General features: G+C 38.5%; 1 protein-coding gene across 2 annotated transcripts in view; it reads left to right on the forward strand.

Annotated features, from left to right (window-relative positions):
• The window catches only part of PHACTR1 (phosphatase and actin regulator 1), a 258904-nt gene that overhangs the window by 96264 nt on the left and 146752 nt on the right, over window positions 1-15888 (forward strand). The gene's annotated exons all lie outside the window — the stretch shown is intronic.

A 15888-nucleotide genomic window follows, 5' to 3' on the forward strand; every position in this document is an offset into this window, starting at 1 on the left:
CTTCCTTCCTTCCTTCCTTCCTTCCTTCCTGTTTTTCAATGTTGGTTTTTTTAGAGTTCTTGTGACCAATATACCTTAAATGGTATGCATTGCAAAGAATATGCATTATTATTTTCCTATTAATACAGTGCCACGTTTATTTTCCCTCTGAAAAAGTATGCACTGCTTAAAAAGTTGTTTTTATGTTTTGTAGGATCTTGATGTATGCTTGACTTTTTAGTTTTTATTTATTTATGGATGAATGAATGAATTCCTGGCCAAAGGATTAGCAATCAGGCAAGATAATCACTTCTTAGCCCTTGGACTATGATTAAATGTATTATCAAGTGTGAAGCAAAATATTTTACAAATTATAGTCTTATTTCAAAAAATGTAAGTATCAACCCACAATCTGCATCTGAGCATTTATCATAGGTAGCCAATAGGTCTCAAGACTTAACTGTATCAGCGCAGGTGGTCTAGAGAGACAGTGTTAATATTGTCATTGTCATAACCCTGTGTGGTGATGCCTCATAACAACCTCAATTCATATTCCAAGCAAGAAGAATGTCAGGATAAGGGATTTCTCTTGTGAGATGCATGTTAAGCATTCTGATGTATTATTTATCAATTTCTGGATTTATGTCCATCTTACTGCCAACAGATGAGACCAAAGGGACTTAATAAATTGACAATAACAATGTGCATTAAACACAATTGCTACATAATTTAAAACAGGCGAAGAACACTGCGATAGAAAGTTTATTTTAGTCTCTCCAATTTAGCATTTTAATAACATTTTTTTGTCATAGTTTCCGCAAAAGTGGAAAATTTATTGAAACTTTATGGTACGAATGCTACCCCCAAGTTAAAGTTCCAAATATTGTGCCTTTGGCTAAGGAGAAGACTTTATTTGTTTACTGCAATAAAGTGGTTTAGGATGCTGGATCATGGACATTCAGGGGCTATCTTTAGACATCAAAGTTCACTAGGTGGCTTTAAACCAGTGTTTCTCAATCTTGGTCATTTTAAGACATGTGGACTTCAACTCCCTGCTGGGTGGGGGATTCTGGGAATTGAAGTCCACATGTCTTAAAATGACCACAGTTGAGAAACATTGCCTTAGACCTATCACTCTCAGTTCAACCTATTTCACAGGGCTTGAATTGTAGGAAACATCAAAGAAGAGAATGTTATGGATGTCACCTTGAGCTCTGGAGGAAAAATGGGTAATAAATAAATGAATAAGAACATTTGTTTAGGTAGCTCATGTGTAATTAACCTTGTTCCATTCCAATACATTTCATTGGATTCTCATTGCAGTATGTTGCCAGTAATGCTAAGAAACTTAATTCTATTTGTACGAATATTTGAGAATGGCTTTCCTGTAGCTGGGGTTTTCCAGATGTGTTCCACTTCGAATCCCATAATATGTGCTTGGCTAGTGATCATAAGAATTATCTCCAGCACATATAGAATGTAGTATATTGGAGAACATTGAGGAAGATGACTCCATAATAGTGGAACTGAAAATCACAACAGAATGAAGAGTCAGAGAGCAGACTAGCTCTTTGTAATTCCTTTTCTTGAGCATTTGTGGACTTGAGATCATCCACAATTGCTCCATATAGTTGTTCCTTGAGAAGAGATCACCAGATGTTGGTCTCTGATGGGTTAACAGCTCTGGGAGATGAGGGATTGTCATTGTTCAAACCAGGGGTGAAATGCTCCCAGTTTGGACCGGGTCACTCAATCCAGTAGCGATGGCGGCAGGTGGTTCGGAGAACTGGTAGCAAAAATCCCTGCACCCACCCCCCCATGCCCAGCTGAAAAAATGCTTTTAAAAGTCAAAAACAACAGCCTCTGATGATCATGCGGCTCAGCTGGGATTGTCAGAGGCTTTTAAAAGCATTTTTTCTACAACCTCTTCGGCCGAAGAGGTTGTAGAAAAGAAATGCTTTTAAACGCCTCTGACGATCCCAGCTGAGTTGCCTGATCATCAGAGGCTTTTAAAAGCATTTTCTTACAACCTGTTCGGACGAAGAGGTTGTAGAAAAAATGCTTTTAAAAGTTAAAAAAAAAAGTTGGCCACGCCCACCCAGTCACATTACCCCCCCAAGCCACACCCACAGAACGGTAATAACAAATTTTACATTTCACCACTGGTTCAAACCATGGTTGACGTTTATGGAGATTCTCAATCATCCAGGTCATGGTTGTCCCAAAGGTGCTGTTTTCAAAAGGCAACTGGACTTTCCCTTGAAAAGGAAAGTTAGAACTGAAGAATCTTCTTGGATAAGAAGCGAAATATTTTCTGAAAGTGATTAGAAAAGGAAGTATGCCTATTGAAGGGAGGAAGGTAATATTAGTATCAACCCCAGTATTTTCTTGAATAAAGCCACAATACATTCTGTAACATTTCTGCAATGCTTTTATTCTAATTTGCACAAAAAAAAAAATTGTTCTGAAGTGATCTCTCAGGCCTATGTAATGGTTTAATTATCTGGAAACAACATTTTGGGTACTAATTATAGAATTGTACTATCCACCCTTATCTGCAATTACATTTGTTGTTCTTGACTATTAGAATATATGTTGTCATAATAATATAGTTTTGTCTTTATTTGCATATGTGAGCTTTAGAATCTATAATTGTAATAGGTGGGATTGTCAGCTGGGACCTATTTCTATGATTAGCATTAATTGAACAATATAGTGATTTAGCATTCTGATTTGAATAAATTTTAAACAAAAACTACAAAGCTGGTAATTGTTGTTTTTTTAACTGTGTTTAGCAATTAAATATAAATAGGCCTTGATACTATGATAAGATACCCTTGTGTTATGTACAGACCAAATCTAAATCGGATGAGACAAGAAAAGGGCAGAATCAGTCCTTGGAGAGATTCATGGGCTACATGATAGCAAATAAATTCAGACTGAATCCTGACAGGAGAGATTATTGTTGGTGGTTAATTCAGAGGTTTGAAAGGACATAGTCTGGGGTAAGATTTTGCAACGTGGTTTGAATGAAAACTCTATCACACTTGTAAAAGCCAGTTGAGGCATCTTTATTTGAAACAAAACAGACATTTTTTGGGATGTTTGCTGCGAACATGAGGGAACCTGCTTGTGAACCCACAAGCAGGTTCAAGAAGCTGCTTGTGTTTTACATGGCAAAGCTTATGGTAGTGTAAGAACAGTGTATCTCAACCTTGGTAAGTTTAAGATGTGTGGACTACAACTCCCAGAATTCCTCAAACAGCAGTTGAATTCCATGCATCTTAAAGATGCCAAGATTCAGAAATATTGATGTAGAGCAGGGGCATCAAACTGGCGGACCACAGGCCAGATGCATCACGCACAGGCCATGCTCACCCCCCACTCCATGAAGGGGAAAAACATCATGAAATGTCACGTGATGGCAACATGACATGACCAATTTGACACCCGTGATGTAGAGACTTGTGGTCATGGTGGTATTAGTGTTCTTTCTGACAAATTTCTTTAAGGGTTTAGGGACACTATTTCTGCTGTTGATTTTTTTCCTTTATAAACACCTTGGGTAACTTCAGGCATTTTAAACTCCTGGTAATCCAGTTCCATACTAGAGTCATTCAATAGCTGAGGCTCCCATTTGACAAGCCAATATGCGTGATCCAAGCACCCATTGTCCACAATATTGTCATTCTTAGTGAAGAAGTAATCTAAATTGAGGAAAGATGAGTGTGCTGCATTCAGAAAACAGGGCCTAGGCTGATCAAAAGGTGCTCTATCCAAATATTCACCACAGTCATGGTCTGTTCTTGCACGACATTCTCCATGGTGACCTTACACATTCCAAGATCTGAGGAAAAAAGATGTCCTGCCATTAAGTAGTTCAATATCTGGCTATTCCAACAAGCCAGATGAAACCTAGATAACAGTTCTACTCTAGTTTGGGACAAGATCTGGCAAGATGGTTGCATGTCATACAGCCCTATTTATAAAGCCTAATGAAAATCTATACAGGGAACCATTACCCAGTAATTATTGGAAGAAAAATAACAGCAACAGTTCATTTTGATTAAATAAACAAAGCACAGCTTTTTACATGGGCTGCCATCTTCTCTTGATACCTTTGCTGTAGCTAGTATAGGTACTAGTTTTGGTTCTGCTTTTAATTTTTGTCTTTTGAAAAGATGTAAAACAACATGTGACTCTCAGATGAAGAACAGTCTAAAAATATAGCAACGGCAACAATCCGGAGCATGTTAACTTAATGAAAAGCACAGACAGCATATCTAGAATTATTGAAATATGAAAACCATTGAAACTTTGAAACAGTGAATCTCCTCAAGAATGGGACTCCGAATATCTCTTCTGCAGCTTTCTTAGAGATAAACCTATGTTAATTCAAGGGAAGGAAGGATAGCTATTGTATCAATAAATCAGAGACCTGTCTACAATGAACATGTTTTATGCTCACAGAAAATGAGAGTGTGGGTTTAAAATTCAATGTTAGCTCAGCCAGTTCCATAAATAATATTAATGCATCATTTGGATGTTGTGTTTGCCATTTTAAGTTCCTTGAATTTATCTGCCTCAGGCTCATTTGAATAATTTGACTAATTAAATGTTGAATTCATGACTGCCCCCCAGAATAATTGTACATATCTATGGATAGCCATCAGCTGGCTTCTCCTTCCTCTGTACCTTTGCTAGGCTAGGGGCAAGGGTTGTGTTTTAAAAGATGCTGCTATTGCGGGTTATATAATAAATAATGCTGGAGGTCTGAATGAGGAAAGGCCTGACTCAGAGTGGCTGGGCATTATTTCAGCACATGACAACTCCCTGAACTCCACTTATGCAAGAACACGCTGGCATTCGGAAGATTAGGCACCAAGCCATTCATAAAATATTGTTTTATAATTGAGCCTCTGCCATTTGTATTTCTTAAATTCTTAAAGCTTCTTAAAATGGGAGCAAATCCCCGACTGAACATTCCACTGAGATTTTACTCCAGTGTTTCCTGTTTAGAAAATAAACTTGGGGCAAGATTGTTGAAGGGGGTTAAAAGTACAGTTTCTGAGATGGCTTCAGTAGAGTTTGTTTCCAGTAAGAATGTGTGGATAGCAATGGTCTTACCTTTTCTAAGCCAAGAGCCTTGCCAGGGTCCACACTCAAAGGAGCACATAGGGTCAGAACATAGAAATAAGCAGGACTAAAGCAAAAACTAAACTTGATTTAATGTATGTATGTATGTATGTATGTATGTATATATATGTAAGTCTTTGGTTATTCGGGTTTTCTCCCGCATAAAATTGGAAGTGTCTTGGCGACACTTGGCTTAACCAAGCCCCCACCTAAACAGAACACACCCCCAGCCAATCAGAGCACAGCCAACCCCTCATCCAATCAGAGCACAGCCAAACCCCCAACCAATCAGAACACATCTCCACCCAATCAGAACACAGCCAAGCTCCCAACCAATCAGTTCACACCCCCACTGGCAGTTAAAAGGAAGAAACAGCTGCGATCACACATTGCTCCTAGAAGCACGAAGCCAAAAACACCAGCCTGAAGATGACGAATGAGACTTCGTCGAAACGTCGCCAAGACACTTCCAATTTTATATGGGAGAAAACCCGAATAACCAAAGACCTACATACAAACACCCGCGAAAACCTCAGAAAACATATATATATGAAATTAAACTAGTTAAGTGTTACTCCTATTATTCCCCATCTCTTGAATAATTTTCATGTCTGTCACATTTAAGGTGACACTTCAGAACCAGTTTTCAGTGAATCTCTGGGAACTTTAAGTTGTGTATCATATTGTGCCTACTTTTCTGTGGCTCCTTATGAAATATTATGAAATACTTATATTTTTATTCCTTAATCTACAGTCCCCAACCCCTGGTCCATGGACTGGCACCAGGCTACAGCATGCCAGAAACTGGGCCATGCAAACAAGCAAAGCTCCATCTGTGGAATGCAGGCAGCATGTGAAACCACGCCTCCTTTGGTCCGTGGAAAAACCTCTCTCCTCGGAACCGGTCCCTGGTGCCCAAAAGGTTGAGGTCTATGATCTAGATCTTGTTTTGCAACAAGGGGTGTTGTTGTTGTTGCAGCAGCCTAACAGTTAAGATGCTAGGCTTGTCGACTGGAAGGTTGGCCGTGCAAGACCCAACCATTACATGATGGGATGAGTTCTTTACCCTAGCTCCTGCTAACTTAGCTGTTCAAAAGTATGCAATGCAAGTAGATAAATAGTTACCACTTAAGGGAAGGTAACAGCATTCCATGCACCTCGCTGTGTAGTCATGCCAGCCAAATGATCATGGAAGCATCTTTGGACAACACTGGCTCCCTCAGCTAGGAAACAAAGATCAGCATTGCCCCCTAGAATTGGACAGGACTGGATAGAGAAATCTTTACCGTTCCACACACACAGAGACAGATAGATAGACAGACAGACAGACAGACACCACTTTATGGTTACAGTAAAACAGAAGAAAAGGCTTCCAAGTCATTCTCCAAGGCCATACATGAGAAGGAGAGGCGAAATAAGCCAATGAACTAATGAGCACAAAACCTGCTTAAGTTTGGTCTCACAAAGCCACATTTTAGTTTAGCAATACCTCCAAAGTAGCCTACCCAAACCAGTCCACTCTATGAAAAATTGTTTGAGGCAGCTCTTTTCTTGCCTTGATTTCTTTCCCAAACCATCACACTTATTTTCTACCCTCCAGGGAAGGAAAGCGTGATGATAGGATGCACCTTCAAAAGCCCTCAAGAAATACCCCCCATTGTAGTGGTATACACAATTGCAAATACAATCGAGATATGAAAAAGATGCAAAGTTATACGGTTTTTACTTGGAGATGACAGAGTTGGATGAGATACTCACAGGAACAGACGAGAGAATGATTAAAAAACTATAGTTACTTACTTTCTATTAAATTAGAAGAAGAACAAGTAAAAGAAACAATGATAACATGGGCAAAAAATTTTGGATACACGATGGACTTAGATAAATGGCAGCAACTATGGGAAAGAAACTATAAGTTAACAATGGCAACAGCATATAAAGAGAATTTGTATAAAATGTTTTATAGATGGCATATGTCACTGGAAAGATTGGCAAAAATGTTTAAAGATAAATCAACTAAATGTTGGAAATGCCACCAGACACTGGGATCGTATTATCATATGTGGTGGACATGTGCAGAAGCGAGAAACTATTGGGCAAAAATTTGGATTTGGTTAGAGAAAATGACTCAGCAACATATTGATTTAAAACCAGAGCTGTTTTTGTTGGGTATCTTACCTGAGAAAATTAGTAAAGAAAATGTATATTTGATTATTCATGTAATAACTGCAGTGAGAATTGTATTTGCACAAAATTGGAAAGCGGAAAAAATCGCTACAGAGGGAGACGTAATTAAGAAAATATTAGAATGTGCAGAAATGAATAGATTAACATTAGCAATTAAAAGGAAGGAAGAATCAGGGTATTATAACATATAGGGGGAATTTTATCATTGGATAGAAAATGAATATAGATAAAAAGTGGTACAAAATTATATAAATCCAGAAGAAAAATGTTTTAATAGGAGAGATATTAAACTGAAATGTAAAGAAATATATATATTATGAAGACACAAAATATGTACCCAGATGACACACTGAATGATTAATGATGCAATGTTTATTTTAAAATAAAAAATAAAAAACTTTTTATAAAAAAAAGAAAGGAAATACCCCCATTGCTTTTGTCTTCAATAAAAAAAAATGCTATCTCATATTGCAAGACCTTTGTGGGTTCAGAGGCAAAAATTGTTATTTATTTTGGAAAAGAAGGAATCCTGATTTCAGATGAAAGAAACTGAAATGTATTAAAGGTTAAACTACTGGTTTTCAAGAGGGAATGAGGGCAAAACAAGGCACTGTGTACCATATGAAGATCTATTCCATCAGCTGGGATAAAATACAAGACCCTAGCTGTGTTCACTGGGGAAACCCACCTTGTAGAACTCTCCAGGTTACAATTCATTTAGGAAAATCAGACTTTCCTAATCAGACAGGGTCCAGAGTGCCAGAGTAACTCAAGGCGGCAAATAGATCTAATAGTCCTTCCTCCTATTTCCCCCAGAACAACCCTGTAGGACTCATTTATATTCAAAGTATACAGCCCTTTTTACAAAAGTTACTAAATTCATAATCCATTGAAAAGAACATCTATTTCTGCCTTACTTTTTTTAGATGCTTAAAGGAAATACTTTCATGTGTATTATTTATTTATTATCGGACTTATATGCCGCCCTTTCTCCACAAGGACTCAGGGCGGCTCACAACAATAAACAACAACAAGTCCAATTAAAATTCAACAATAAAAACTAAAATTCCCATTAAAACCCCATTCAGTCCAGGCCAGTTTGGCAAAACAGCCATGTTTTAAGGTCACGGCGGAAGGAGCGAAGGTCGGGGGCTACCCGGAGCTCCAAGGGGAGCTGATTCCAGAATTATTGAATTCTCTTTCTCTCTCTCTCTTTCACACACACACACACACACACACACACATGTATGTTCAGCTTTACATTTTTTAGACTTTAACAAAGATTTTAAGAACCAGAAGGTTTGTATGTGCTTGCATGCACAGGTGAGTGTGCATATAGATAGATGTATTTAGAGTTTTTTTCACTGATGTGAAGGTTTACTTCCTGTGATTGTCTATCTATTTTTTTTTTATTTCAAATTTATATACCGCCCCTTCTCCCGAGGGACTCAGGGTGGTGTACAGCCAGATAAAAAACATACAATACAAACATTAAAAACAATTTAAAAGATATATATTAATTTGGCCCCAATTTAAAATAACCAATTAAAAATATTTTAAAAATATATTAAGCCAGCCCGGCTTGCTGAAAAAAGAAAGTTTTAAGGGCACGGCGGAAGGCACCGAGGTCTTGGATTCTCCTTATCTCAGGGGGCAGCTGGTTCCAGAAGGTAGGTGCCCCCACAGAGAAGGCCCTCCCCCTGGGGGTCACCAGCCTACATTGTTTGGCTGATGGCACCCCGAGGAGGGCCTCTCTGTGGGAGCGCACAGGTTGGTGGGAGGTCATCGGTAGCAGCAGGAGGTCATCATCTTTAATGATTTTTTTGTTCATTAAAAAAATGGATGAATCCGAAAGAAAGGAAAGCAGTCAAGAATTTTCATCATCCGTGAAATTCCTTAAATGAAGCAGCAGGATTGCATAATGAATACCTTATCCAGAATCATCAGTTGAGTTACAGAGGGCTAATTTTAGGAGCCTAAAATTGGTTTCTCAAGCTGCAACCTATCTATATTAAATGCAGCATTTCTATTGGTTAATTTACAGCCATTAATCTGTCTATTATTCCAGCCTAAATACTTTGTTATTCATTTAAATTAGATACTTAAGGGATCAAAAGACTGTGGGGTGGGGGGTTTTTTTTCAATCTTTAAGAAGAGCTCTGACTTTTTCTTTCTTTCTAATGGGTTGGCTAACTGTTTTGCTTTTAATATTTGCATTTTATTTCAGTTTAATGATTTCACATTTATTAATTGAAAAGTAGGTCTCATTGACGTAGTATTGATGAATTACTCACTTTGTATGCTATTTTGACCAGTGGATGATATGTTTTTAATGAATGGAATTAATCCAGAGGTAAAGCAGAGAAATACAGATAATGATACAGATAATTGAAATACAGATAATACAGATAATTGAAGACTCAGTGGGGTTGATAGATTTTTAAAAAGTTACTGCCCTAGATCTTGGAGATCTGCTAGTCCAGATTGATCAACCCACCCGCAACTGGTCCCTTCAAATCTGTTGGATTGCCAGACTTGTTATGGACTATGGGAACTGTAAAACCACACTTCTGAAATGCAAATGCTGAAATGTACATTATTGTGCTGGATTATTAATCAAATAATTTGGCATTTTATGAAAAAGCATATTAATTACCCCATTAAAATGAGTGTAATATATCCATTTTAAAAAGTCCATCTTATATCAGTGGCTGATCTAAATACTGGACCTTCAAATAAATACATCTGTGCTTATAAGCAATGGCAGGACTGCCAAGAATGCAAATTTAAGCATTTGGGGGATCAAATCTCTAAATGTATAGTTGATATTTGAATTTAATGACTGTAAGATGCCATCAAGTGGGTATGGCGTTTAGCATCTGCTGGGCATGGCTCTTGGCCATGTCATATCGCATCTAACTGCTGTGCAGCTTAGAAAAAGAGTGACAGTTTTATATGCCATTCAGCAGCAAGCTTCAACTGGAGATATGCTTTGGCTGCCAAAGAAATAAAAAATTGTGTTCTCGGTATTCAGCATTTGGATCAAGCAGCTGGGATATAAATGCTGAAATGCAAGTAATATAGATGGTGCAATTAAGCATACTTTTATTGCTGGCAGTTCTATTATTTTGATGTCTTCTCTCTGGCTCATTGCCTCCAGTGATTATAACCTTTAATCAATAGTTAACAAACACCTTAGTGGCAGGGGGTCCAATCTTGTCAACTTTGAGACTTGCGGACTCCCGGAATTCCTCAGCCAGCATGTTTTTCCAGAGTATGAATTGGTATCCATCTCATACAGGTAGTCTTTGACTTACAATCACAATTGAGACCAACATTTATGTTGCTAAGTGAAATATTTGTGAAGTGAATTTTGCTCCATTTTACATCTTTTCTTGCCACAGTTGTTAAGAGAATCATTGTGGTTGTTAAGTTAGTAACCAGGTTATTAAGTGAATCTGGCTTTCCCATTGACTTTGCTTGTCCAAAAGTTGCAAAATGATGACCCCGGGACATAGCAACCATCATAAATATGAACCAGTTGCCAAGCACTCAAATTTTCATTGTGTGAACCTAGTGATGCTGCAATTCATAAGTGTGAAAAATGGTCATAATTCACTTATTTCAGTGCTGTTGTAACTTTGAACACTTACTAAGTAAACTGTTGTAAATCAAGGATTACCTGTATTTTCCAATCTCTAGGATACAATTTTGTTTCCAATTTCTTGCCATAGAATTCCTCCTCCCCCACACACACTTTTCTCAAGTTTTAATCAGTTCCACAGCTACTTCAAATGTCCCTGTACTTTGCCTATCTTCTGCCCTTGGGGTGGCTCTATGATGAGACTTCCACAAATTGGATGCTAAATCTATGTTAACAGTGTAAGAATCCATGGTAGCGGATTGCAGGTTGAGACTGTGGACTCCACTCTGCCATGATTTTCCAGAATGAAGCCTTCCAGAAGCTCATTTTTCCTTGTCTTTCTTTCTCTTCCTCACAAAGCAATCCTATAACAGAGAGAGATCCCCTGAAAAAAGTTAGAACTCCCCAGGTTGGTTGAAGCCTCTTATAATTCTTTTCCTCAGAGACCTATAAAAAGAAGATTCGTCAGAGCTTGCAATAGAGATCTCTTCTTGGCCGTGGCTCCCTATTTGTAGAAATGTGGGGTATGATTATCACTACGCTCCAATGGAATGCTCTTATGGGAATGCATAGTCCTATATCTTGTATTTTCTCATCTTGCTCTTCACTCCCTTAGATGTTTGGGTTTGAGAGACAGGCAGATAATCTAGAACTCCCTACATATATCAGGGAGAAAAGAAGAAGGACATGAAAACAGTGGTGAATCTGGAAAAAATGGCAGCAATATGGGGAATCTATGTGTCAGTGACAAGGAGATAGTCCTGAGGGCTTAAGAGTTGCCCATTCAGACCAGATTGGCTCCGATTCTAAACTTGAGAGGAAATAATGGATGAAAATCTACTGTGACAGGAAGGGTGTTATGTTCCCACATGTAGGAGATGACCAGGCTAAGCCCGAGGTCAAGCGCATCATCAGTCTTGAGTCCCTGTGTGCCTACAAGAGGTCTAAATCCGGTCCACATTGAATTCCGTTGACCCTTATCTACTACCAATTGACCGTTGGTAGCTCAGATTTTTGTAGAAAGTGTTAGCATGCAATAAACCTGTCCTCATTTGACTCCTGATTTCCTGTGCTTGACATTATTATCTTCTTTCCTATTGTGGAAAACAGATGCTTCGGTTAGGACAGATAAGCCTTACCTAACCAGATATTCTCTGGTTGCAATTGACATGATGTTCCTTTTTAGGTTGTGGGGTCTATTGAGGTAGTTTGGATTCTTGCTGCAAATATAATTCTGAAGGCATGAAAGATATGGTCCATGACATCCTGGAGACAGCATGTTGGGATAGACTGCAATAAATGATCCTTTATTCTTTCCCCTTCCACCTACTTCTTGATATATCTTGAGTAACATGAGTTCCATCTTAAATAAAAATGGGGATTAAAGAATTAGAGAATTTGCAGATCTACGGCTATCTTTCTTTGCTTGATATTGGGAACATTAAAGGAGAAAATGTAATGTATATCAGTTCACTACTTCATTTGTAGGCTTTTTATTTTATTTTTTTTACTTACAAATTTGTGCGTGGAGAGAGCTGATATAGTTCTTGAACTGTTCCAGACTTTCCTCACCCTTGGCCTAGATTACAACAAGGTCAACGATGGATCACCGGCCAGCTGAATGATTTATAGTGAGCTCTTTTATGGAGAATGATGTTCCCAAAAAAGGATATGGAGACCAAAAGTAATCGATTGATTTAAGTGGAGAGCCCATCAAGCCAACTGAATAGAGGAATCCATTAGCCAGATAAAATGGATAAAAGGACACTAATTAATAAAAGAACACTGTATAAATAAAATACTGCAGAGAGTTTGCTAGAGGCTTTAATATTTTATGAGCTACAAAAATCTGTCAGATGAAATAGAGCACTAAGTGATGAGATGAATGTATTTTGGGCATATTTAAATGTTTTCTCATGATGAAGCTGTAGGAGGGGGTGGAATCTTGCATCCATTTTCAGTCAGCAAAGATTATTGCCACCATTCTCTGAATCCTAGAGAATTAAATTTTTAAAAAGCTGACATGGTGGAGAAGAAAGAGACACGGACTAAATTCTGGAGAGCTAGCTTTCAATTTCTTATTAATTCATCCCAGTAATATTAAGCAAATTCTTTCTTTCAAGCAAATCTATCATATGTGGCTGTAATGTGGTATGATTTTAAAAAGGTATGCAATCCCAAGCATTTTAAGCGAAGGGGCAGGGAAAGGGGATAAATAGCAATGTAGTTAGTGGTGCAATGTTTCGGTCATGCTATTTCTTTTGAGGAGGAGTCTGGCTAGGCCTTCTGCTTGAAGTTCATCTTTCTGGTTAAGAAGTTTTCCTAGAACAGGAGTGTCAAACTCAAGGCCCGGGGGCTGGATCTGGTCCATGGGATGCTTAGATCTGGCCCACAGGGCCGCCCTAGAAACAGCAAAAGGTCCTACCAGGTTCCATTTTTGGCTGCAACGGCCTCCTGCCACCCTCTGCCAGTGAAAATGGAGCTCTGTTTTCACTGGCAGAGGGCAGCAGGAGGCCATCCAGCTGAAAACGGAGCTCAGGAGCCCGTTTTCACTGGCAGAGTGCTCAGGCCACCACAGATGCCCCTGACACGAGTGATATCAATCTGGCCACACCCACCCTGGCCATGCCCACCCCAGCCCCTGAGGTCAAACACAACTCTGATGCAGCCCTCAATGAAATCGAGTTTGACACCCCTGTCCTAGAAGGATTGTACTTTTGTCGTATCCCTAGAAGTTATTATGTTGTTTGGTTTTTAATTTGATTGATTACAATTGGTAAGATTATATTGGTTCTACCTAATTTATCTGTTTTAACCCAAGTTATGGATGTGGAGAATTGCATTCTGCTCAGAATCAGTTGATTGGTGCTGATCCTGAAGCCATAGTTAGATGAAGCCACACTACCCTATGTGAGTCTGGTCATACTTTTAGTTCTTTGGAAAAGTCAAGACAGACTTTTGAATGTGGGGAAATTTCAATTCTCAATTTCTAAAATGCGGTGTCTCTTGGTCATATGCAGTTAGGCCTTGTTAGAGTTCGCAGAGTAATTTTAAAGGTTAGTGAAGCAAGAGCCGATTAAGAAAGATACAACCATGTTTCCCCAAAATTAAGACCCTGTCTTATATTTTTTGAATCCCAAAATAAGCATGTGGCCTTATTTTCGGGGTGGTCTTATTATTTTGGGGCACATGGAGGAAATCAGAGGAAATGGTGGGGACCAGCTGCACATACATTTAAATATTTTCGGGGAGGGCTTATTTTCAGGGGGGGCTTATTTTAGCGCATGCGCTCAAAAGCCCAATTGGGCTTATTATTAGGGGATGTCTTATTTTCTGGGAAACAGGGTAGCTGTTTCTTACGAAAGCACCTTCCACCCAATCCGATGACAACTGATGAAGCTGCAAGTTATCTGCACACGGTAATAATTTTTATACCGACTGTATAAAAATTATTCTAACCTTTTGGTTGCAAAGGAGACAAACACACACAAAAAAATCCACCTAGAATTAAGGAAAGGTTTCCTGTCAGTGAGAATAATTAAATCAGTGGAATTGTTTTCCTTCAGATCACCTGAACTTCTACAAAGCAGCAAGCTTCCAAGTTTCAAGAATTCTTCATCAGGTGAATTAGTTAGAAAAAGAACTGCAGGACTAAAATATAGTTGAACGAGGCAAGATGTCTGATATGTCTCTGCTACTGAAAGCTTATGGATATATGAACTGAATCTTAGCAGGAAAAAATAGTTGAAGTTGTAATAAGATTTCTCTTAATTCTTGCCTGTAAGAAGAAACAAGCAAACATTTGGAGCTCTTCATATTTGAAAATATAAATTTCAAGCTCTTTGTCCATCCTATTGTTGTAGAATAATTAGACCAATACAACTTTTCTAGGTTAGTCAGAGACAGTGTATTGCGCAATAGGTTCAGAGCCTGTTTGTACATGAAGCTTTGAACAAACTTATGATCCTGAGACCCCAGCTTTATACATTTTCAAACAAAGGATTCGGTGAATTCAGCAGTTTTATCATTGCAGACATTCGTTACATCAAATGACATTTTTCTAATTACTAAGTTTCATATTATTCTTGCCAAACAATCATAATTCTTCTTGTAAATCACTGAAGCATAGATTCAAATTATCTCTTGTTGATATTTCATGTGGTCATCCTTGGTCTCTTTAACCTTCAAACTGTATATCACCAAATGTCTCTATCTCTGACAACCGAGGGGCCCCTCTTGTAGAATGTTCCTACTTCAAAGGAAATTTATCTGCTTTTGTACTGTTTCAACTGGATATAGTTGCTTCTCTCAAACAAGCACATTTTCTTTCTTACAATACTATGAATAAAGAGGGCCCTTCAGTGATCATCTAGCTGGACCCGCATTACCTACATTACCATCAAAATACACTCACCACTTTGCTGGGATTTACTGTATATCTCCAAACATAGTAAATTTACAATTTACTTTCCAAGACACATTCTGTAGGGTATAAAGAGATGGCCTTGATAGAAACGTGCAAGAACTGACTGAAATGTCCTTTAAGGTCGGAGAAACAAAATAAGTAATGGAACGACTCAAGACAATGCTTCCCTGATTCACTGGAGTATAAGAAGAAGGAGGCTTGTAATATTCAATGATTATGGTGTGTATCTCAATAAAGTATATGATTAGTCCTCCTCAGGGGTGAAATCCAGCAGGTTCTGACAGGTTCTGGAGAACCGGTAGCGGAAATTTTGAGCAGTTTGGAGAACTGGCAAATACCACCTTTGGCTGGCCCCAGAGTAGGGTGGGGATGGAGATTTTGCAGTATCCTTCCCCTGGAGTGGGGTGGGAATGGAGATTTTGCAATATCCTTCTCCTGCCATGCCCACCAAGCCACGCCCACAGAATCGGTAGTAAAAAAATTTGGATTTCACGACTGGTCCTCCTGCAGAGTTGAT

This window comes from Pantherophis guttatus, chromosome 3, assembly GCF_059756535.1.
Source record: "Pantherophis guttatus breed Tessera chromosome 3, ASM5975653v1, whole genome shotgun sequence".
Lineage (NCBI taxonomy): Eukaryota > Metazoa > Chordata > Lepidosauria > Squamata > Colubridae > Pantherophis > Pantherophis guttatus.